The sequence below is a fragment of the Triturus cristatus genome, chromosome 9 (assembly GCF_964204655.1).
Source record: "Triturus cristatus chromosome 9, aTriCri1.1, whole genome shotgun sequence".
Classification (NCBI taxonomy): Eukaryota; Metazoa; Chordata; class Amphibia; order Caudata; family Salamandridae; genus Triturus; species Triturus cristatus.
In genome coordinates, this window is record NC_140592.1 from 1,196,493,641 (window position 1) to 1,196,519,640 (window position 26,000).

Consider the following 26,000-nt stretch of genomic DNA (forward strand, 5'->3'; position numbering starts at 1 on the left):
GAGGGGATTGCAGCAGTGCATGTGTTAGTCCCTGGGTCATTGCATGAGTACATGGGTACAGACTGAATGATTAAACTACCACATTGACACACCATCAATTAATCAATTGAGATTCTAAATGATTGTCTCTCTGTTCCACTTTGTCCATGAAGTCCTTTGCAGAAACATGTTGAAGATAAACTCCTGTTTTTAATATGTGGTTCATTGCATATGAAAGTCCAGACACGTCACTTTCAAACAGAAGATGAAGTATGTATGGAATACATTGTTGAAATCTTGGATCTTCTGAGTACAATGTTGTTGTACGATATTCTGATGCTGGAATCTGTACTGGTTGTTCTTCATATCGTACACCTTTTCCAGTGGGGAAGAGCTGTGGAAAACAACAAGCTTCCAAACTTCTTTCCCAAACACTCATGGGAGTTCCCTTCGCTTACTTCATTTGAAATAATTCAATAGTATTTCCAATCACTTCCTTTGAATGAAAAGGATGTACACTATACTGTTCATAAATTTCTTCACGTTTGGAGATGTCCACTTTTTCAATTTGGCCACTTGAAATTTCTCCTTCATCTTCTAAAACTATTTCTTCTTCTTCCACATACACATTTTTGTAGTAAACATTGTTCTTATGACATATAACGTAGCCTTTTGCACTTTGCTGACATCTACTTATTCTTGCCATATTTTCCGTCTCTTTGTAGGAACGCCATTAACTAGAATAACTACAGGTTCAGTTTCCAGTAAACACTTGTGCACCGGGAGTGCGCATGAGTGTTTACTGGTATTCTTGTTTTTAAAACATATAGTTTTTTACATTTTCTTAGCGCGTCGTTATTTCTTTTAAAACAAATCTTACTTGTCCTCTGCACTTTTGGGAATTGCGGGAGGAATTGTGCTGCAGTGGGTGGTGGGCGAGGCACGGGGCTGTTGCTCTCCCGGGGCGGTTGGAGTGTTTCCACCATCTTAGAGGGAGTAGAGGTTAGCAGGACGGTTGTTCAGGCCGATTACCCAGGATTGCACAAATGCAGGCACAGCTGCGACCGCGCAGCAGATGCGCGCAGCGGGCGCACCGCTGGCTCGCCAAAGGCACGCCTAAGGCAAGCCCGTCTGCGCCCGTCTGCACCAGTCTACCGCCAGGCACCAGGACCCCTGCATTTTGCTCCGCAGATTCTATCAGGTACTCGCGGGAGGAGCTCCTGGCCTTGGCTTCCAATTGCCCTTCCCTACCTTGGTCCTTTCAGGATCAATCCTTCCATTGTGACTTCTGTACGCTCAGACTGGCTTCGGCAGAGAGGGTCCCATGTTCATCAGGCCATAAGGAATATAAGTTCCTTAGCCTGAACTGCCGCTGACTGGTGAAACATCATGCAGAGGTGTTCGACCTCTTGGCTGACGAGTCCCTTGATGCCCTTTTTTTAACTGAGACTTGGCTTACCCAAGACTCTGTGGCTGAGCCTTGGTTGGCCCTCCCTCCAGACTATGTGATGGGAATTATAAATAGAGAGGGGGAGAGAGGAGGTGGTATTGCAGTAGTGGTTAAGGAAGAGTATACCCTCAGCCTGTGTAAGGAGAACATAGTGGGTTGCGAAAGTGCTTCATTTAAAATCAGGTTAACCCACAATTTTACGGTATCTGGACTTTTAATCTATAGGCCCCCCGGGCCCGCGAGTGGTTTTAGGGAAGACCTACTAAGTAAAGTGGGACACTTTGCCAGTAAGGCGCCAAATTTCACTATTTTAGGGGATCTTAAGCTCCACCTCCAGAACGGTGAGAAAGCCAAGATTGTCAGCTTCTTGGCCGATTTAGAGGCCTTCCAGCTGATGCAACATGTTCTCGAAGGTACTCACGTGGCCGGCCATTTGTTGGACCCTATTTTTTCTAATCTTAACCCTATAAAAATCTATCCGCCGGTCCCACAGGTTTGGACAGACCACTTTTTGGTTTCATTCTCCCTGCAGCTGCAGGGCAAGGCTGATATGACTTGTTCAGCCCAAGTTCTCAAACGCCCATGGCACAGGTTAGACCTGGAGCTCTTCTCTGCCTGGCTATCTCGGCATAGGCCTCAGCTACCAACAGACGTGGACGCGGCAAATTCGTGCTTCCATGAATGGCTGACGGCCGGCCTGGATAGCTGTATTCCAGCTAAATGGAGAGGAAAGGGGCGTGGGCCATCGAATCCATGGTTTAATGATGCTTTATCCCTAGCCAAGAAGGGCTGCATGCAGCTGGAGCGTGCTTGGAGATGCTCATACGATGCGGTAGCAAAGTTAGAATACCGGGCGGCCATCAAGCAGTACCATAAGTGAATTCGGAGAGCACGAGCGGAGTTTGTGGCCAGTAAAATCTTGGTCAGTTCTAATCCCGCCAAGACTATCTTGTCCCTGCTTGACGGCATGAAGAGCGCAGGTGTCACTAGGGCTTCCCCTATCGCCTCCAACCATCAGTGCGACGAGCCGGCTCAGTATTTTGTCAACAAAGTGGAGCAGATTTATCTGGCTCTACCAAAGGCAGCTCTTTCTGTGGAGGGGGAGGCACCAGGAGGGGGTGATATATCGAGGGGCAACAGCTTGGCTTCATTTCCTCCTTTAACGCCCCTGGACTTTGAGGCCTTGTGCTTAAAAATCAAATCTGGCTCCCCGGCCGACCCTGTGACCCCCACCCACTTTTGCCAGTTCTACCCACTGATCTCCGATGAGAGCTTAGATTTGGCAAATTTGTCTCTGATGTCAGCCTCTGTACCACGGGCGTGGAAACACACAAAAGTTATCCCATTGTTAAAAAAGCCCTCCATGGACCCGGCCGAAACTAGTAATTATCGGCCCATTTCCCAGCTGCCTTTCTTGGCTAAGGTGGTGGAAGCACATGTGAACTCCACTCTGTCCAAATTCATCGAGCAGTGTGCCATCCTTGATACATCATAACATGGCTTCCGTCCTAGGCACAGTACCGAGTCAGCATTATTGGTTGTGGCGGAAGACATTAGGGGCAGTTTGGATGCAGGGGACTCTGCTGCCTTGGTCCTTTTGGTCATAAGTGCCGCGTTTGACACCGTGTCCCATAAGATACTTCTCAAACGCCTACAGGACATTGGGATCAGGGATTCGGCTTTGGCTTGGATTCGGTCTTTTCTAGAGGAGAGGTCTTTTCAGGTTTTAGTACCTCCTTTTTCCTCTCAGGAGTTTGCGTTGCATCAGGGGGTGCCACAGGGCTCCATACTAAGCCCAATGTTGTTCAATCTATATGTCAGCCCCCTGGCGGAGGTGGCTAAGGGTAGGGGGCTGTCCCTGGTGTCGCATGCTGATGACACCCAATTGGTGATAGCTTTCTCGAAGAAATTTAACATCAACTTGGACAAGTTTAGGGAAGATCTTCTGGCTATCTCAGATTGGATGGCAGCAAACTGTTTACAGCTAAATGCCATTAAATCGGAGATTCTGTTGTTTGGGAAGGACCGGGATCTATGGTCTGAGCAATGTTGGCCGGACCGCCTCAAACCCGCCCCACTCCCTAAGGAGACTGTAAAAAACCTGGGTGTGTGGTTTGATAATGGCTTGACTTTCGATAAACAAACGAAAGCCGTTGCGGGGGTCTGTTTCGGGATCCTGCGTGGCCTAAAACCTTTGCTCGGGTTCTTCTATCCCAAGGTGCGCCAGACAATTGTCCAGACGTCCGTTTTGTCAAGATTGGACTACGGAAATTCCCTCTATTTGGGCGCTAACAAGGCTAGTATTGAGCGCCTGCAGAGGGTTCAGAACGCAGCAGCACGGATTCTGGTTGCATTGCCTAGATCTTGCTCAGTGGCGCACGTTCTCCCCAAACTCCACTGGCTGCCGGTTGACAAGCATATTCAGTTTGAGGCGCTGTGTATTTCACATAAGATCTTGTCACTACAGGCCCCATCGGGGGTATCCCATCTGATGGAGCTCTATGTGCCTAGGCGTTTGCTAAGATCCGCTGACCTTGCTCTGGTTTGTATTCCTCGAGTCTGGAGAGCGAGGGCCGGGGGGCGCTCCTTCCGCTGTATGGCGGCGAAACTCTGGAACTTGCTCCCGACTCCTATCAGAATTATTTCGAATCACTTGGCATTTCGCAAGACCTTGAAGACATGACTTTTTCCTACCTCTGCTGTCTAATCAATCTGTCTCTCTCCTTGGCTCTCGCTTTTGGTCCTTGGTCGCGCTGGGACGCCTCGTCGCTGAGGCAGCCATGAGCATTATAAATCTGAAATAAATAAAATCTCTCTACACCAACAGTTTAAATATTTTTCATTAAATCTAAAGGTAAATACACAACTCTTCCTATTAAACCTCTTTGTAAATCTGGTGGAGGCATCTTAACTGTTTTAGGCTCCATACGAACAATAGCTTGAAACGAGTGCACAGATTGAATCAGAATGGACTCATTCGTGTTTAAATCTAGCAGTTCTGGGGGAATAGCAATCAACTCTAGGTTATTATGCACAGCTCTAGCTGGCATTTTGTTCACATCTAATTTGGTATCACAATATTTACAAATACATTGATTACTACCCAACTCAAAGCAATCTTCCACCAACAAATAAGCTCCAAATTCCTTCTACTTATCATTATTTTCTTTTTCACTTTTTAAATACAAATCAACATTCCTAGTTTGATTTTTATAGTGAGTTCGTCGACAACAAATACAAACATAGTTTGGTCTTTCACAACAAATTACCTTAAACTTCGTAATTTCTTCTTCAAACTTCTCAGTACTACTATCTTCCACGTCTTCTTCAGCATCTACATCTATCAAACTCTCACTTTCTACACTCTTGTTGAGGACCAAAGTAATGAAACTCTATTTCATCACAATCTTTTTTTACATCTGATACTGACCCACGAAAAAGAGCACTGTTTAAGTCACTTAAAAATATTGCAGGACTTTTTACATAGTACAATCTTCTTCCTAACTTCCACATTTGAGAGTGATGCACTGCTAACATTCTCAAATGATGAAAAACACTTTGACACACTTTTCTAGAAAGACAAGCCAGAAAATGACCTTGCAAACCAGTATTTTTTTCTCACTTTGCAAGGATCTAGTTCTTGAAGCATCTTAATCTTTTATCTAACACTTTTTTTACTATACTCTCGTAAGATATTTCGTAAAATATCAATAGACTCCTGTCGTATACTACAAATACTACTTCAATCTCAAGTATACACTGGGGCTTTAGTACGTCTCCCTATAACTTCATCGGCTATCACTTCTTCTACATTTCTAGGGACCATCTTTTCTTTTTCAATTGCACAACCGTTATTCACTTCATAAGCACGACCATTGTTATCAACTGCGTGAACTAATGTATTGCTTTGAAAATAGCTCTATTCATTAAAAAAAGACAGTGCATGGTGAATTTATAAGTGCTTGGGTATTGGCGGAGTGAATGGATAAATACATGGTACTGGCTGGGTGATTAGATGAGTGCATGGGCAGTGACAGGGTGATTGCTGAACTGCATGGGTATTACCTGTTTAATTGAAGTTGCGAATGAGTAGTGTGTAGACGGGTAGAAGACTGCATGGATAGTGCACAGGGGATTGCTGCAGTGTATGTGTTAGTGCCTAGGTCATTACATGAGTACATAGGTACTGACTAAATGATTAGAATACTGCAAGGAGAGATATTAGTGAATTTATAACTGCTTGGGTATTGGTGGTGTGTTTGGATAAGTACATGGTACTGGCTGGGTGATTGGAGGAGTGCATGGGAAGTGACAGGATGATTGCTAGACTGCATGGGTACTACCTGGGGAATTGAAGGAACAAATGAGTAGTATGTAGGTGGTTAGAGGACTGCATGGGTAGTGTACAGAGGATAGTAGCAGTGCATGTATTAGTGCCTGGGTCATTACATGAGTACATGGGTACTGACTGAATGATTAGAGTGCTGCAAGGAGAGTGCATTGTGAATTTATAAGTGCTTGGGAATTGTCAGAGTGATTGGATGAGTACACTGTACTGGCTATACCAAAAACAAGAGAAGAAAATACCTTAAGACAACACTCCACTGAATGTGCATTAAACATTCAAATTCACTCAGATATCTATGATCATTCAAGTGTAGAAGTATGGGTGAATGTAGGGTCAATGATTCCCCCTTACGCCCATGTTGCTCATGTTGTGGGACTTGATTCATTGAGACTTGCAACATTATCGATTTCGCTCTGGGTGGCGCCGACATTACAACAGAGACACACCCATTAGTTACTTCCTTGTCCACCCCAGAACGGAACCTCGCCCAGAGCCCCAAGGTCCTTGTTTACACTCCTATGCTGGTCTGGCATATGCCAGGCCAGCCCACTCCCCTTACGCTTACAGGGGGGACGACAACGCTACATGTCCCAGATCTTCCCTGTAGTCATCTCCTGATCACAGGTCTAGTTGTCTGCATGCCACAGCCACTCCCTCAGGGCTGGTTTACACCCACACCACACCCATCCAGCACATGCTTCACAGGACATGTGACTCTGCTATTAAAAAGGGCCAGGAGCACGTGCTCCACGTCATTTCCACTCACTATCTGAGTGTGTCCGTGTGGTTATTATTTATACATGAGGGCCTACAAACCTACTACATCACATTCCCCACTGCTGGAGGTGACATGATGGTATCTGCACCACAATATTCAATCATAAAGGGCCTATGACTTGAAGTGCACAGAGTTGGTGGCAGCCGAGGCACTTTGGCCGACACGGGCCTCCCGCCACGTTTTATGACTTTAGGTACACAGATTTGGTGGCAGCCAAGGCACTTTGGCCGAAACGGGTCTCCCGCCACGTGGGGATGACTTGAGATGCATAGAGTTGGTGGCAGCCGAGGCACTTTAGCCGACACGGGCCTCCCGCCACGTGGTAATGACTTGAGGTGTACAGAGTTTGTGGCAGCTGAGGCATTTTGGCCGACACGGGCCTCCTGCGACGTGACGATGACTTGAGTTGCACTGAGTTAGTGGCACCAGAGCTGAGCAGGTGTGCAGCCTGCGAGGATGCGTAGACCTCGATACGTCATTCTGGCAATCAAGACCCAATTTGAATTGTGAGCTCAGCTGGACCGCGTGTACGCCAAAGGCAGCAGGCTGTAGAGACATGACTCCTTGGCGCTGTGCAGCAGGATGCGCTGGGGGCCTATGCCGCGGAATTAAGCGACGGCTGAGGAGGTTGCTCCAGCACGTAGTGGGCACTCTTGGAGACACGCCGGTGGCAGCAGGTGAGCATTGAGGTCTGGGTGCGCAGGGTTGGTCAGTCATCGCTGAGCGGCGGACCCGTCTGGGGACCAGGGCTTGGGTGCTTGTGGAAGATATAGGATTCATGCACACTGCCTGGGAAGTTTGCGACGGCATTAGTGTACAGGCCCGGGTGATCCAGTTTCGCCTGCACATTGTTAGAATGCGTGTGGTTTCTGTTGCGGTGATTGTGTGCAGTGTCGGCAGGGGGCACAAGTAGTACATGTGTGCAATCAATTGCCCCCAACACGTTTGGAAAGCCTGCTATGGCGTGGTTACTTTGCTTGGTCTCCAGCTGTTCTTGCGCAGTGTGGGTGAAGTGAAGCTGCAGGTGTATGAAGCTGAAACGAACCGTGATGCTTACAGGTATAATAAATCCTGCATATTGAGACCGTAACAGACGTTTTTGTAGTAGTAACCGTCCTTTTCTTTCCTACGAAGGTTACGACCACACAAACTTCTGTTACACTCTTTTTGTGCAGGATTGATCATAACTGTAAGCATTCCGGTTTGTCCAAGTGCAATACATTGTACCTGATTACGTTTGTGACCATACTAACGCTTGACAATTGTCACCATTTATCCAACAGGTTTCTGAATATCGACTTTTTGAATATTGAATTGTATTGGGATTTCTAGGACGATCTGCAGTTATTTGGATGTCACTCGTTTGATGTTTTCGTGTTGTTAATTTCTGTTTTTGTAATAAAGTACTGTTTTTCCACTACTGTTGACTACTGGACTTCATGACCTGGCACACACCCATTTCAGAAACCACGGGCCATATTATCAAGGATTGGCGATAACATTATCGCCGCTTTAGCTGCAGGAAACTGCCGCTAAAGCGGCGATAATGGGCTTGATAATATGCCCTTGTGAATTCCCATAGAAGCCCAGGTTCTGGTGTGAACCTGGGCTTCTATGGGAATTCACATGGGCATATTATCAAGCCCATTATCGCCGCTTTAGCTGCAGTTTCCTGCCGCTAAAGCGGCGATAATTTTATCGCCATTTCTTGATAATATGGTCCATTATTCTTTGATTTGGAGAACAGAGGCACAAGGCAACGGCTGGGATTGGGGTTAGTTGCGCTGGAAGACTATGAATTGGGACAAGCGTGTGGTGTGGATACAGGGGCCCACCGTTCCTTTTGTGGATAATGCATCCAAGACATGTGTGAGGAAGTTGAATAGGGCTGGCTGTGAGAGTCCTCCGACTCTGGCAGTTGTTGATTGGAAGGTACCAGAGGCCAACAGGTGCAGCACAGCCAGCATCTTTGTCTGGGGAGCGATGTTGGTTGTCCGCTGTGTTGATGTGGCAGTGTGCACCAACTTGAGAATGGGGCGATAATTCTTTTGCCACTTTTGCTGTGCGCAAGTGCCGATAACTCGGCGATAAGTCCCCACTGTTGGGTTATAGGGTGGCTCTAAACTGAGCCCTTGTGTATTTTAGGAGTTTGTTGTAGCTACATGCAAATCACAAGAAAAGAGTTAAAAACAGGTGAAAACACAAGAAAAGTGGCCAGGGTACAAACACCCTGACCCCCTAGGCCTGCTCAGGGGATCCCACAAGGACCCCCAGGGCCAGAAACGATGGGGCGTATTCTCAAGGACTTATCGCTGAGTTATCAGCACTTTAGCGCAGCAAAAGTGGCGAAAGAATTATCGTACTATTCTCAACCTGGTGCAAACTTCCGATATTGTCAGTTTTCCTGCGATAGCTCCTGCAAAAAACATCGCCACGGATGAGAGCAACAACTATCGCTAATGATATGCAGAGTATGCGTTCCCGTGCAAAAAAACACGATAACACCACTTTGAGATATTTTCAACGACCAGTCAAATCTGCGATGCGATCCAAAAGCAGGCGATAAGCCACGTTAGCAGTAGGAATTTAACACCTGCCTTTTACTAACTCTATGTACCTCAAGTCAACACCACATGGCTGTGGGCCCTTGCTGACCACTACCTCCGGCCTACACTGCGGTCGGCAGGGCTCACAATTTAAATTCAGTCTTGATTTATTAATTGCACAGTCCAGTAGGCAACAGACATTGCATCCAGTTTGACCGGCCCGGATGACGCATCATCGCTGGCTGCACACACGCTGAGTGCTTCAGGTGCCACTAACTCTGTGCAGCTCAAGTCACTGCCACGTGGCTGTCGGCTTTTGCTGACCGCTGCCTCCGGCCCACACTGCGGACAGCAGGGCTCACAATTCATGGTATCTAGCTTTGTCGTCCCCCCACTGTAAAAGTAAGTGGAGTGGGCAGAGACGCGTACACCAGAACAGCGTAGGGGTGTGCAGAAGTTGCCCAGGACTGGAAAAGGAGCTAACTAATGCATGTGTCTGTGTTTTAGTATCGGGGCTACCTGCCACACAATCAACAATCTTGCAATGTAGCATACACCCGGAGGGCACTCTTGCACGAACAGAGAAATGAAGGAGCGCAAGACCGCTCGGAGTCTTGGCTTATACATACATACAAGTGTTGTGTGTATCTGTATTGCCGCACCTTGAGCCACATGCCTAGCCCTACTCACAGCACAACTTCAGCCAGCCATGAACTCTACATCTGCATCCGCCCTATCCTAACCATAGACCTACACTCATCTTTGTTCAGACTACAAAAAGAAGCCTAATTAACAGCACCTTATTTCACCATTCAATCTTAAAATATGTGGCATCATTTAACCTTACCTTTGTACAAACTAATAAAAGAAACCTAATTATTAACACCTTATATGATCATGTTTGAAACAGCACACTTGTGCTGCATCTTTACGAAACTTTCTATAATCATGCAGGATCATTCAACTATACCTTTGTAGAGACAACAAAAAATGAAGTGCAATAAACTACACCTTAAATGAGAAAGGTTAATGATGAAACATCTTTCAAACTACACATTTGTGATGTATCTTCAACCAACTATCTAAAAATAAGCCTAATTAATAACATCAATAATCATCTTAATAAATACACATATTACTGTGCAGACTCTTTTTTAAAGAACATTGAAGTACATTGAAACAAAGTATTCATGCAGTGCCCCAATCAGTCTATCAGTCTCTGTCCACTCCTGCAATTATCCTGACAGAAGCATGTCCTTATCTAATCGCTGTGCCAACACAGAAGCACTTAAAAACTCACTCTTCTGTCAACTATCAGCACTCTCACTATCTAGTCACTGTCCATACACCTGTAGAATGCCTCAGGCATTAAGACACATAGTGCTACAGTTAAATGTGCGCAATGTATGCAGGCCCTAACCCCCAGCAGAGTACTGATTCACCCTTGCTATAAGCCAGGTAGCATTCAAGTAGTGCCCCAATTAGACTGTCACTCTCTATACAGTCCTGCAATCATCCTGACAGAACCATGTCCTTATTTACTGTCTGTGCCAACACACAAGCACTTAAAAACTCACCCTTCTGTGAACTCACAGCACTCTCACTATCTAGTCAGTGTCCATACACCTGTAGAATGCCTCAGGCATTAAGGCACATAGTGCAACAGTGAAATTGGCGTAATGTATGCAGGCCTGTAACCTCCAGCAGACTTCTGATTCACCCTTGCAATAACTAGGTAGTATTCATGCAGTGCCCCAATCAGCCTATCAGTCTCTGTCCACTCCTGCAATCATCCTGACAGAACCATGTACTTATCTACTGTCTGTGCCAACACACAAGCACTTAAAAACTCACTCTTCTGTCAACTCATAGCACTCTCACTATCTAGTCAGTGTTCATACACCTTTTTAAATGCCTCAGGCATTAAGACACATGGTGCTACAGTGAAATGTGCGCAATGTATGCAGGCCTGTAATAACCAGCAGACTACTGATTCACCCTTGTAATAAGCCACGTAGTATTCATGCAGTGTCCAATCAGAGTATCAGTCTCTGTCCACTCCTGCAATCACCCTAACAGAAGCATGTCCTTTTCTAATTTCTGTGCCAATACAGAAGCAGTTAAAAACTCACCCTCCTGTCAACTACCAGCACTCTCAGTATCTTGTCACTGTGCATACACTGGTAGAATGTCTCAGGCATTAAGACACATAGTGGTACAGTGAAATGTGTACAATGTATGTAGGCCTGTAACCCCTAACATACTACTGACTCACCATTGCAATAAGCCCAGTAGTATTTATTCAGTGCCCCAATCAGCCTATCAGTCTTTGTCCACTCCTGCAATTATTCTGATAGAAGTATGTCCTTATGTAATCGATGTGACAACACAGAAGCACTTATAAACCCTCCCTGCTGTCAACTACCACCATTTAAACTATCCACTCAGTATCCATGCACTTATAGAATGTCACAGGCATTAAGACACATAGTTGTACAGTGAAATGTGCGCAATGTATGCAGGCCTGTAACCGCCAGCAGAGTATTGATTCACCCTCGCAATAACCATGTAGTATTCATGCAGTCCCCAATCAGCCTATCAGTCTCTGTCCACTCCTGCAATCATCCTGACAGAACCATGTCCTTATCTAATCTCTGTGCCAACACACAAGCACTTAAAAACTCACCCTCTTGTGAACTTCAAGCAGTCTCACTATCAAATCACTGTCTATACACCTGTAGAATGCCTCAGGCATTAAGACACATGCCGCTACAGTGAATTGTGTGCAATGTATGCAGGCCTGTAATCCCCAGCAGACTATTGATTCACCCTTGTAATAAGCCATGTAGTATTCATGCAGTGTCCAATCAGAGTATCAGTCCTTGTCCACTCCTGCAATCGTCCTTATCTCATTTCTGCGCCAACACACTAGCCCTTAAAAACTCACACTCCTGTCAACTACCACCACTTTCACTATCTAGTCACTGTCCATTCACCGGAAGAATGTCTCAGGCATTAAGACACATAGTGGTACAGTGAAATGTGTACAATGTATGTGGGCCTGTAACCCCCAGCATACTATTGATTTGATTCACCCTTGCAATAAGCTCAGTAGTATTTATGCAGTGCCCCAATCAGCCTATCAGTCTCTGTCCACTCCTGCAATTATCCTCACAGAAGCATGTCTTTATCTAATTGCTGTTTCAACACACAAGCACTTAAAAACTCACCCTCCTGAGAACTACCAGCACTCTCACTATCTAGTTACTGTCCATACACCCGTAGAAAACCTCAGGCATTAAGACACATAGTGGTACAGTGAAATGTGTGCAATGTATACAGGCAGAGTACTGATTCACCCTTGCAATAAGCCAGGTAATATTCATGCAGTGCCCCAATCAGACTGTCACTCTCTGTCCACTCCTGGAGTCATCCTGACATAAGCATGTCCTTATCGATTCTCTGTGCCAACACACAAGCACTTATAAACTCTCCCTGCAGTCAACTACCAGCAGTGTAAATATCCAGTCAGTATCCATGCACTTGTAGAGTGACTCAGGCATTAAGATAAGCAGTGCTACAGTGAAATGTACACAATCTATGTAGGCCTCTAACCTCTAGCAGACTTCTAAATCACCCTTGCAATAAGACAGGTAGTATTCATGTAGTGCCCCAATCAGCCTGTCATTCTCTGTCAACTCCTGCAATCATCTTAACAGAACAATGTCTTTATGTAATCACTGTACCAAAACCTAGGGATTTACAAATTAAGCATTCTCTTTTGTTGCAGTACTCTAATCATTCAGTCAGTATTTATGTACTTATGCAATGACCCTGGTAGTAATACATCAATATTACAAACACCTATCCAGTATTCATGCAGTCTTCTAAACACATAAACACTACTTATTTTGTCCTTCATTTTTCAAACTACTACCTCTGTATTGCAGAAAATGGGTTGTGATTTCTAAACAAAGCATATCAATATTCTTTCTGTAGAAGATATGTGTTTAATAATACTTTACATTATTTATAGATTTCTTTTCTTAATATTATATTTTTTTCTCAAATCAGATAGTGTTCATCATCATTACAAAAAAGTCACCATGACTAAAAAAGCAGAAACAAGGAAACAACAAAAAAAGGAGTATTATTTGAAGAGAACACAACAGCAACATTTAGATGAAGAACAACATGTTGGAAAAAAAAAAATCTTGCGGTAAGAGAACCAAAGAATTTATTAAACGACTTTCACAGCCTAGAAACAGTGTGCACAATGTGGAAAGTCGAAACAATGACTCAAAAAGAAAGAACAATAACAAGAAAAAAGGAGATATTAATGGGAAATTAAGTTTTCAAGAAAACATATATGGTAAAAGGAGAAAGAATCAATTTACTGAAATAAGAAAAAGAATGTTTTATAATAGAGTTAACTTTGATTTGTTGAAAGATGTGAGGAAATATAAAAGAAGATCAGCATTTTATAAAAAAAAAAACAGATTGAAACTATTGTTGAAAAGGCTTTTGAACTGAAAAGGAAATTATTCATTTTAGTATTAAATAGAATTCGATCATTAGAAAAGCCAATATCTTTTATGAAGGCCAAAAGTAAAAGGAAGAGATTAATTAACAGAAGTAACTTTTGTGATGTTGTTTTGGGTGAATGGAAACACAGTTCAAGTTCCAAGCCTTTTTTTAATGAAGAGAGTTATTTTCAAACCAATACATTGCTGCATGCAGTTGATACCAGTGGTCGTGCTTATGAGGTTAAAAACGGTTGTCCAATTGAAAAAGAAAGAATGGTTCCTAGAAATGTAGAGGAACTGGTAGCTGATGAAGTTCTAGGGAGACGTACTAAAGCCCCAGTGTATACTTGGGATTGTAGTAGCATCTGCAGTATACATCAGAAATCTATTGATATTTTTCGGAATTTACAAGTTTATAGTAAAAAAAGTCTTAAACAAAACATTAAGATGTTGCAAGGTCTAGATCCTTGCAGAGTGAGAAAAAAAACTGGTTTGCAAGGTCATTCTCTGCCTTGTCTTTCTAGAAAAGTATGTCAAAGTGTTTTTCATTATTTTAGAATGTTAGCAGTGCATCATTCTCAAATGCGGAAGTTAGTCAGAAGATTGTATTACGCAAAAAGTCCAGCAATATTTTTACATGAATTAAACAGTGCACTTGTGCATGGGTCAGTATCAGATGTAATAAAAAAGTTTGTGATGAAATAGAGTTTCGTTACTTTGGTCCTGAAGAAGAGAGTAGACAGAGTGAGACATTGATAGAAGTAGGCATTAAAGAAAACGTGGAAAAGATTACTACAGAGAAATTTGAAGAAGAAATTTCAAAGTTTAAGGCAATTTCGTGTGAAAGGCCAAATTATACATGTATTTGTTGTCGACGAACTCACTATAAGAATCAGACTAGGACTGTTGATCTGTATTTAAAAAGTGAAAAAGAAAATAATGATAAGTGGAAGGAATTTGCAACTTATTTGTTGGTAGAGGATTGCTTTGAATTGGGTACTAATCAACATATTTGTAAATATTGTTATAACAAATTAGAGGATAATAAAATGCCAGGAAGAGCTGTGCATAATGATCTGGGGTTGGTACATATTCCTCAAGAACTGATGCATTTAAACACGTATGAGTGTATTCTGATTCAATCTGTGCACCCGTTTCAGGCTCTTGTTCGTATGGAGCCTAAAACAGGTAAATTGCCTCCCACAGATTTACAGAGAGGATTAAAAGGAAGAGTTGTATATTTACCTCTAAATTTAAAGAAAAATATTGAAACTATTGGTGTAGAGAAAGAAGAAAGTGAACCATTAATTATTCTAGTGAATGGTGTTCCTACTAAGAGTAAGAAAATCTGTCCGGAATTAATGGATGTCAGGAAAGTGCAAAAGGCAACATTGTATCTTATAAAAAGCAATGATTTGTACAAGAATGTGTATGTTGAAGAAGAAGAAATACTTTTAGGAGATGATAGCGAAATGTCAAGTGGTCCGATTGAGAAAGTGGACATGTGGAAAACTGAAGAAATTTATGAACATTATAGTGCACATCTTTTACATTCTAAAGAAGTGTTGGGGTATACTATTGAATTATTCCAAATAAAGAAAGCGAAGGGGAATTCCTTAAGTGTTTGGGAAAAGACTTTGGAAGCTCGTTGTTTTCCCTAGCTGTTCCCAAAAGGTGGACGATATGACGAACGATCAATACAGATTCCTGCATCAGAGTATCGGACAACAAGATTGTATACAGAAGATCCTAGATTTCGACAATGTATCCCATCTATATTTCATCTTTTGTTTGAGAGTGAGTTGTCTGGACTTTCATATGCAGTCAACCATATATTAAAAACAGGAGTACATCTTCGAAATGTTTCTGCAAAGGAATTTATAGAAAAAGTACATCAGAGAGATGATCATTTGGAATCTCAACTGATTAATTTGATGGCATGTCAGCGTGGTACTAACGAGTATTGGTATCGTCGTCATGGAGAACTTAAATGCATGCTTAGGAATTTAGGAACTCCAACATGGTTTCTTACCCTAAGCTGTGCTGAATACGCATGGGATGATTTACTTCAATTTCTTCGAGAAGCAAATTCAAACATTCAAAACATTGAATTCAAGACTCCTGGAGAATTGTGTTCTTTGGGTCCTGTTAATGTATGCAGATATTTCAATCATAGGTTTGAAGCTATGATGTCTTTTATCTGCAACAAAAAGAATCCTCCTCTTGGAGAAGTTATTGTTTTTTTTTGGAGAAAGGAGTATCAAGCTAGAGGTGCTCCTCATATACATATGCTTCTATGGATCAAGGATGCACCCAAATTTGGAACTGATTCGGATGACACTGTTTTATCTTTAATTGAAGATTATGTTACATGTACTATACATAAAAGAACAGAAGAAAACACCTTAAGGCAACAAGTGTTACGATTCCAAAGTCATCGATGTGGGAAATACTGTCGACGGAAATACAAGTCGAAGGAAAAGTTTTATACCAAATGTCGTTTTGGATTTCCACGTCCAGTAATATCCAAAGGAAGAGTGAACAGTTTCATGTCAGCGGTGAGACACACCATCACTAGAAAATCTCCCAAAAATATGTACAATTTGAGAAGAAGTGAAGAATCGAAGTATATAAATGATTATAATCCAGTTATTCTGTCAATGTGGAATGCTAATATGGATATTCAGTATGTTGCGGATAATTCCATTGCTGTGGCTCGGTATGTAACATCATACATAACAAAATCAGAAAAGACGGAGTTGAAAGAAATGTGGGAAGAAATTTCCCACGAGAAGAGCCTCAGTAAGAAATTGTACAGCTTTAGTTTGAAGATGCTGTCACATAGAGAAATTGGATCATAAAAATGTTCGGATTGGTTATCGTCTGCAAGTTGATACACAGATATAGTCAAAACAAACATGTTGGATACATACTATCCAAATAGAAGTCCTCATCTTGAGAACATATGTCTCTATGAAGTACTGCAATATTACAGTTTTAAGAGGAATACTACAGAGAATATAAATGAAGGAAAATATGCAGTGATTGGTTCAGAAGGATGTTTGGTGAAACATACTTAAGGAAATTTGATTAATCATAGGAAACTGACCTGTGATACTCCTGATAAAAGAGAATTTTACTATTTGGCACTTTTACAACACTTGGAAATCTTGGAAGAGCAACTAAATGTTGTACAGAAAGAAATATACCAGCAAGTGAAAGAACAGATCGACCATGGTTTTCTTCATGAAAAGAAAGAATGTACATGCACATCATTTCAACCTATCCGAATGTATGTCAGTGGTCAAGCTGGTACAGGTAAAAGTTTCTTAATTAAAGTTTTGACCAGTTATCTACAGAAAACAACGGACTCAGATTTGTCTTGTGTTGTAACTGCTCCAACTGGCTTGGCAGCACACAACATTAAAGGAATTACATTGCATCGTTTACTTATGCTACCTGTAGAGAATGAAAATAAATTGGAATATCTCAAGCTATCTGGAGAAGCTTGTTATGAAGTTATAAGAGTGCTAAAGAAACTGAAACTTCTAATTATTGATGAGGTGAGCATGGTCTCAAACTTAATGCTTGCCTTTGTGCATTTAAGAATGCAGCAAATTTTAAAAACAGAATACGATGTGTTATTTGGAGGAAAACATGTCATAGTTTTTGGTGATCTACTTCAACTCACTCCTGTAAAAGGACAACCAGTATTTAAAACACTTCAGCATGAAGACACCAGAAAGTCTTTGGGAAGCATTGGAAACATTAACATTTGATCATATTTTGAATACAAAGAACTTACTAAAAATATGAGACAGGCAAATGATACAGATTATGGAACTATTCTTCAAGATATAAGAATTGGAGTATTGACAGAACATGGCAAACAAGCTTTGGAAAGTCGGCTACTTACTACCTTTTTTGCAAATGAAAATGTAGTTCCTGAAAAAATACACAAGAAAATTGCAGAAGAAAAATCTCTAATCTGCCTAATGCCGACACTACGAGAGTGTTCTACATTCAATGAAGAACTTTTAAAGCTTGAAAACGAACAAATAATAAAAATGGAAGCCATTGATAAAATAGAGCATGAAGGAGTTACTATTATTTTGACAGAAAAATTACGAACAAAATTGGATTCTTTAGAAAAATCTATATCTAAAACTGCTGGTTTAGAAAAAAATGTATATTTATGTGTAAATTGTCGGGTCATTTTACGGCGTAATCTGAATGTGGAAAAAGGTTTAGTAAATGGAACAATGGGAAAAGTGCTTGAATTTGTCAATTATCAAAAAAGAGATGGGATTGAATCTTTAAAAATCAAATTTGATCAGATTGAAGAAGTAAAGAAGCTAGTTAAAGATTTGTCTGTTCGTAGGAAACAGTTTCCTCTTTCCTTGGCATATGCAGTGACTATTCATAAGTCTCAAGGTTTAAGTGTAGACTGCTTTGGTAAACATTGGGAGTACCGTATTTAAAGTGGGTATGGCATATGTTGCTTTGTCACGAGTCAGAACTTTATCTGGATTGTATTTGATTGATTTTGATGAGAAAAAGATTAGTGCAGATTCAAATTGTGTAAGAGAGTATAATCGGTGAAGAGGACTATATGCTCCCAATGTAGGTGAATATCCTGTATATGAAAAGCGTGTAGTTGGTCGAAAACAGAGATACGAGAATATCTGTAGTAAAGTTAAAGAGAAGAAAAAAATTCAAGATAATGTTGAGATTCCAAGCAAAAAGCACAAGGAGACTATTGAAGAGATTGTTGGATATCAATTAGACAATAGTTCAGGTATCAACTGCTATGCAAATGTAGTGGTAAATGTTGTATTTTCTTTAGAATATCTGCAACAGCAAATTATGGAGCATCTAGAAAAACGGTTTTGTTCTTTGTTGCATTCTATTTTTGAAAAATTGAAAACTGATAAAAGTAAAATCCAAAATGTTTCTGATATTCGGAATCTTCTGGATATATGTAGTGGTTGTACACAATTTACACAGAATGTGGAACAAGATGCTCAGGAATTTCTAATGTATATGCTTGCAGTATTGGAAGATGAAGGAATAGAAATTGATAATCTATTTGGACTTCGTTATAAATGGGAACATCAATGTGAAAATTGTATATTTACTTCTACCACTAACATACACACTGAGAGATTCATATATTTGACAATATCGGACTGTAAAGCAGTATCTTTCAACAAATTAGTTAAAGCAGCAAATCAAAACATGTAGTGTAGCCAATGCAAATTAGAAATGTTATCAACATTATTTATAGAAAGATTTGGACAATATATAATTTTAATGATGCAACGTTGTACAGCTGATGGAAGAAAATTGGAAACTTTAATTAAAAATTTTGTAGCAAGTCAACTATCAATATCAGGAAGAACTTTTGTAGCAGTAGCAATTATTTTCCACGATGGACCTTCAACAACATCTGGACATTACACAGTCTATTCAAAATGCAATAAAGGATGGACATATTGTAATGATGCTCATTTGGTTTTTAAATATCGTTTGCCTAAGGAATTACCAAATTCATACCTAATATTTTTAAAGCCAAAGTTCTAACAACATAATTCGGCCTATTGGGAATATGTTAATATGTATTAATACCATTACTTTTGACAATTTCAGTATGAAGGATTTTAGTAATATCATTTGGCCTACAGGAAAGTTATTAATATAAATTAAGCAGTTTTTTAGAGATTTTCTGTCAGCAAATATTTTAAATGACATCATTTAGAGTATATGGAAATTATAAAGAATTGTTGATTGAGTTATTGTTTATCTTCTTTGATATTAGATTGAGAAAATTCTGTTAGAAAGAAGCATTTTATATATACAAAAGTTGCATTATATACTATGTTATTCAGGATGCTATTTATATGTAATGTGGAGAGATAGTTGACTATGTTTAAAATATTTTTGACACAGATTTTTTTTTAAACAATCTTATTGATTGTTGTTTTTTTTGCCCGCTGTTATGTGATGAGTAACATTTAAATCACTATTAATAGTGAAATATCAATATATTCTGAGAACAGCAAAATAGCAAACTAAATAATTTATACAATGGTAAAATTATGTTGTGTTGTAAAAATTATAAGATTATATATTATAACTTTATTTTTTCTTCTCATTTACAGATCCTAATTCTAATTACGCCCAATGACTCAGTTATTAAGATATGAAGTGGTCCAGTCAAATGTGCACAATCTATGCAGGCCTCTAACCCCCAGCAGAGTACTGATTCACCCTTGCTATAAGCCAGGTAGTATTCATGCAGTGCCCCAATTAGATTGTAAGTCTCTGTCCACTCCTGCAATCATACTCTCAGAAGGATGTCGTTATCTAATCTCTGTGCCAACACTGAAGCACTTAAAAAGTCTCCCTGCAGTCAACTACCAGCAGTGTAAGTATCCAGACACTATGCATACATTTGTAGAATGACTCAGGTATTAAGACACGCAGTGCTACAATCAAATGTGCACAATCTATGCAGGCCTCTAACGCCCAGGAGAGTACTGATTCACCCTTGCTATAAGCCAGGTAGTATTCATGCAGTGCCCCAATTAGATTGTCAGTCTCTGTCTACTCCTGCAATCATCCTGTCAGAAGGATATCCTTATCTAATCTCTGTGCCAACACAGAAGCATGTATAAACTGCCCCTCCAGTCAACTACCAGCAGTGTAAGTATCCAGCCACTATGCATGCATTTGTAGAATGACTCAGGTATTAAGACATACACTGCTACAATCAAATGTGCACAATCTATGCAGGCCTCTAACCCCCAGGAGAGTACTGATTCACCCTTGCTATAAGCCAGGTAGTATTCATGCAGTGCCCCAATTAGATTGTCAGTCTCTGTCTACTCCTGCAATCATCCTGTCAGAAGGATATCCTTATCTAATCTCTGTGCCAACACAGAAGCATGTATAAACTGCCCCTCCAGTCAACTACCAGCAGTGTAAGTATCCAGCCACTATGCATGCATTTGTAGAATGACTCAGGTATTAAGACATACACTGCTACAATCAAATGTGCACAGTCTATGCAGGCCTCTAACCCCCAGCAGAGTACTGATTCACCCTTGCTATAAGCCAGGTAGTATTCATGCAGTGCCCCAATCAGCCTATCAGACTCTGTCCACTCCTGCAATCATCCTGACAGAATCATGTCCTTATTTAATCTCTGTGCCAACACACAAGCACATAAAAACTTACCTTCCTGTCAACTACCAGCACTCTCACTATCTAGTCACTGCATACACCTGTAGAATGCCTCAGGCATTAAGACACTTACTGCTACAGTGAAATGTGTGCAATCTATGCAGGCCCCTAACCCCCAGCAGAGTACTGATTCACCCTTGCTATAAGCCAAGTAGTATTCATGTAGTGCCCCAAACAGACTGTCATTCTCTGTCCACTCCTGCAGTAATGCTCACAGAATCAGGTCTTTATCTAATCTCTGAGCCAACACAGAAGCACTTAAAAACTCACCTTCCTGTCAACTACCAGCACTCTCATTATCCACTCAGTATCCATACACCTGTAGAATGCCTCAAGCATTAAGAGACATAGTGCTACAGTGAAATGTGCGCAATGTGTGCAGGCCCCTAACCCCAGCAGAGTACTGATTCACCCTTGCTATAAGCCAGGTAGCATTCATGCAGTGCCCCAATTAGATTGTCAGTCTCTGTCCACTCCTGCAATCATACTGTCAGAAGGATGTCCTTATCTAATCTCTGTGCCAACACAGAAGCACTTATAAAGTCTCCGTGCAGTCAACTACCAGCAGTGTAAGTATCCAGCCACTATGCATGCATCTGTAGAATGACTCAGGTATTAAGACACGCAGTGCTACAATCAAATGTGTACAATCTATGCAGGCCTCTAACCCCCAGTGGAGTACTGATTCACCCTTGCTATAAGCCAGGTAGTATTCATGCAGTGCCCCAATTAGATTGTCAGTGTCTCTCCAGTCCTGCAATCATACTGTCAGAAGGATGTCCTTATCTAATCTCTGTGCCAGCACAGAAGCACTTATAAAGTCTCTGTGCAGTCAACTACCAGCAGTGTAAGTATCCAGCCACTATGCATGCATTTGTAGAAAGACTCAGGTATTAAGACACGCAGTGGTACAATCAAATGTGCACAATCTATGCAGGCCTCTAACCCCCAGCAGAGTACTGATTCACCCTTGCTGTAAGCCAGGTAGTATTCAAGCACTGACCCAATCAGACTATCAGTCTCTGTCCACTCCTGCAATTATCCTGACAGAACCATATCTTTCTTTAATCTCTGTGCCAACATACAACAACTTATAAACTTATAAACTTACCCTACTGTTAACTACCAGCACTCTAACACGGCCCTCATCATTTAAATGCTCCAATGCATGCCCTGGATGGGACGCTCTGCTGCGACTAGCAGAGCATTATGGGCCTTGCAGTGTCCTTTGTCTCCAGTTGGAGCGCGCAATGTTGCTGCTGTGACATTCATAGCTCCCAGATGGGCCTCAGTGTGCCGGTGGATATGCTAAATCCGTTGCTGCCCCACGGAGTCGGCCTGCTCGATATCAGACCGTGTGGCCCCCAAATCCTGGGGTGGTGCTTCTTCGCGGCAGGGTGTGCCACGTATTTATCCTAGCTCCAAAGTACCCAACGTACAAGGAGCACTCGAACGGCAACATGCTCATGTAGTGCCTTTATGGTATACAATCCGCTGGCAGAACGATAACTTTAAGCAGTTCAATTTACCATGGATGCCTGACCCGTTTCGAAGGGTCCCCACTTCTCTTCAGAGGCTTTGGCAATTGAAGGTGCATGGGACACGGCCCTCATCATTTAAATGCTCCAATGCATGGCCTCGATGGGACGCTCTGCTGCGACTAGCAGAGCATTATGGGCCTTGTAGTGTCCTTTGTCTCCAGATGGAGCGCGCAATGTTGCTGCTGTGACATTCTTAGCGACCAGATGGGTCTCGGTCTGGAGATAACTCGCGCGCCCGCAATGCACTGCTGATGACGTCACATATTACATCACTCATGACATGGTCAGTGACATCACTCATGACATCACTGATGACATCTCAAATGACATCACTGATGGCATCATCCAGTGAATGTGTGTTTTTCTGAAAATTAAATATGTTTTATATATGTATATCTCAAGGTCGATGAAAGAATAAATGGGTATATAAGTGTCTAAATGGATGATTTGTTTTTGAAAAATTGATTGTGTAACTGACTGATTAAGTGTATCATAGTGAATACATGGCTTAGTGAGTAATGTTTAAATATGTAAATATCTGTATCAGTCTCTCACTTTGTGTATAAGTGGCTGCATAGATTGGTGAGTAGCTACATGGGTGTCTATGTAGGTTATTAGTTGGTTTTTTGAGTATCAGTCTGAGTGTCTGCATGGTTCGGTGGGGGGTATTACGTAGTGCATAGGTGCATGAATGAGTGACTCACTCTTTGTATGTGTTGAAGACAGCATTTGTGCAGGACTGTATGGGTGGATGAGTGTGTGTATGGGTGTGTTAGAGAGTGAATGACTGTCTCAATAGTGTCTTTATGAGTAACTACATATGTTTTAAACTAGTATATGTGACTATTGGTGTATATAAGTGAGTACATGTGAGAGTGAGAGATTGAAAGAGTTCCTGTATGAATAAGTATGTGTTTCTATAAGTGATTGTTTAAAAGACTAAGTATGTGTAAGTTTCCGTAGAAGTAAGTGTGGTGGTGTGTGTATAACTGTATATGCAAATAAATGTATGTTTGATTCTTTATTAGCATGAGTGACTATGTGTGTGAGTAACTCTATGGATGAGTGGCATTGTGTAACAGGATGTATAGGTGTATGAGTACATATGATGAGTGAATACATGTATGAGTGACTGTATAGGACTGTTGGTGAATGAGTGGATGTGTATGTGGATCTTAGAATTACTGAAGAGGTTGTTGTAACTGGTATTGGTATGTCCATTGTTTTGAAAAGTTTAGTCTCTATTTTTGAATGTGTGTATCAAAGGTTATATTAGGGTGAGAGGAGGTCTGCCACTCTATCACAAGGATGATGTCATCAGTGATGTCATCAGTGATGTCATTTGAGATGTCATGAGTGATGTCATGAGTGATGTCACTGACCATGTCATGAGTGATGTAATATGTGACGTCATCAGCAGTGCATTGCGGGCGCGTGAGTTATAGTTAGCTGAACTAACTATAACGGGGTAATTTCAATGGTTTTGTAGAAGTGAAAAGTCCAGCTAACTATAACACCCCTGAAACCTATGGTTTTTTCAGTGAATTTCTGAGGTTTTTTAAATGCTAATTCCTAACTATAACGTGCCTGAAACCTACGTTTTTTTCTGTGAATTTCAAAGGTTTTTTAAATGCTAATTTCTAACTATGCCTACAGAGATAGGACATGTGAAGAAAGAAGAAAAAATGCACAGAAAGAAAAAAAAGAAGTGCAGAAAGAAGCAACAGAAGTCCTCAAAGACGAAGAAAAGTGCAGGAAGAAGGATAACGTGCAGAAAGAACAAAAAGTAGAGCAGAAAGAAGCCTTGTTGCAAAATCATCCTGTACCCTCAACTTTTTCAGACGGATACTGGTGGTAACTTAGTCTGACTAACCAGTCCTAGAGCCAGTGCTATGTTAAAAGACACTTAGAATACAGTGAAAACACCTACATACACTAGGGAACATTATGCGTTGGGGTCCCCCTGTGATTAGCATGACCTCCTATGTAAGCCCCTAGTATATAATAGGGCAGGGGGATTAAAACTACCTCTTAAAACAGGCCACAGGGCGTTTTTGCACACGTTAACTCAGGCCCCGTCCCCTCCCTTCACCACTGTGTAAACACGCCCTGTGTCCGTTTTTAGTTGGGAGATTAAGTTCATTTGAATCCTGAGGGTCCCTAGGGTCCAACTAGCCCACTAGGTACCTCCAGTAAGTGCCACAGAGCTGCGTTGCAGAGAGGTGTAAAAAGTGACACGGCCTGGACCACCTCTCTGCAATGCAGTTCAGTGGCGCTTACTGGAAGCACTTGGTGGGCTAGTTAGCCCCCAGGGGCCCTCAGTATTGAAGGAAAATTATATCCCCAATTTAAAACGTGCCATAGTGCGTGTTTGCACACGTCACCTCAGGCCCTGTCCCCTCCCTTCACCACTGTGTAAACGCGCCCTGTGGCTGTTCTAAGTTGAGAGATTAAGTCCCCTTGAATCCTAAGGGTCCCTAGGGTCAAACTAGACCACTAGGTACCTCCAGTAAGCGCCACAGAGCTGCGTTGCAGAGAGGTGTAAAAAGGGGCTTGGCCTCAGAACACCTGTCTGCAGCGCAGCTCCCTGGTGCATACTGGAGATGCCTGTTGGGCTAGTTGGCCCTCAGGGACCCTCAGTATTGAAGAGGAATTCATTCCCCAACTTACATCTCGCCAGGGGGCGCGTTTGCAGAGTGCTGCAAGGAGGGGGCGTGGCCTCCGGCACGATGCCAGTCTTTTATTTATTTTAATTTTTTAAGAAGGGGGGCTGTGTGGTTCCCCTTCTTATTCTAATTTATTGGCCCTGATGACCCCATCCCCCAGGGCCTGTCTCCTAAATATATTTTTTGACCCCAATCCCCAGGGCCGGCCACTGTTTTTTATTATTTTTAAAAAATATATATTTATAGACACACCTAGGACATGCTGGACAAACCGTACAAACCTATCACCATGACGATTTGCGTGATATTCATTAAAAGGCGACTATGCATACAATGAATTCACGTGGAATGTATTTACACCACTAGTGAAGCTCTAACATGTCTGATGCCCTACCGTGCCTAATCCCGGTAGACACCCTTGTCGTTTATTTATACAAACATGGGTAGCTATTGACGGGCACATTTAATACACACCAAAACTATGCAAGAAACCCCCCTCACGGTTAATAAAACACACATCCACTGCCGGATTTGTAATACTTTTTATTTTACTCTCTGGAAAGGGGACGAACATCACTTGAGAGTCACAGCGCGCTCCTGGCAGAGCCCAATGCTGTGTTACACCCATCATTGCCTGCTGAGTGCCACACACCTCTGTGTTGTATTCCACTAGCTAGTGCATATGATATGACACTCTCTAGCCCATGTGCACTGTAACACCACCCCGTGAATATGTCATGCCACACTTGTCTTCGCACGGGTTATATTGCCCCATCTAACGTGCCTTCCTCGATGCCTATGTTATAACGCACAGTGCTATGCCATACATATTACAATCTGGGATCCATATCTTTGTCACAGTGCATATGCAACGTTACACTCCCCAGCACATATTTTATATTACAACTTTAGAGATTAGTT